Source organism: Myotis davidii, unplaced genomic scaffold (assembly GCF_000327345.1).
Source record: "Myotis davidii unplaced genomic scaffold, ASM32734v1 scaffold425, whole genome shotgun sequence".
Lineage (NCBI taxonomy): Eukaryota > Metazoa > Chordata > Mammalia > Chiroptera > Vespertilionidae > Myotis > Myotis davidii.
The window spans coordinates 4,819,927-4,820,246 of record NW_006296413.1 but is presented as its reverse complement, the minus strand read 5'-3'; the positions used below and the strand labels follow the sequence as shown (position 1 = coordinate 4,820,246).

At 64.1% G+C, this 320-nt stretch overlaps 1 long non-coding RNA gene across 1 annotated transcript in view; it reads right to left on the bottom strand.

Annotated features, from left to right (window-relative positions):
• The window catches only part of LOC107184356, a 605-nt gene extending 291 nt beyond the window's left edge, over nucleotides 1-314 (bottom strand). Inside the window, exon 1 of the long non-coding RNA XR_001515182.1 lies at nucleotides 6-314. This is a non-coding gene — a long non-coding RNA (uncharacterized LOC107184356). The remainder of the gene's footprint in view (nucleotides 1-5) is intronic.
• Between the last annotated feature and the right edge of the window lie 6 nt (nucleotides 315-320).

The window sequence follows — 320 nt, the reverse complement described above, 5'->3', positions numbered from 1 at the left end:
CCTACCCAGGGGGAAGTAGTGCGGGAGCCGCTGCAGGTAGATGTTCTCGTCCTTCTCTAGAAACACGCAGATGATGAGCCGGTCCACCTGCACGAGGGCCTGTTCAGCCTCGCAGGAGCCACTCTCCCTGGCTCCCAGGCCTTGTCCCTGTCCCCCCTGCCCCTTTGGGACGCCCTTCACAGAAGGGGTTCATGGTGTGTGAGGGGAAGGAGAGGGGACGCGGGAAGGGCTGGTGTGGCCAGAGACTTGTGGCAGGTGCTCTGCACCCTGGCCATTGGCAATGACAGGTGGGGCTGGTTGGTGGGACCGGGATGCACCCC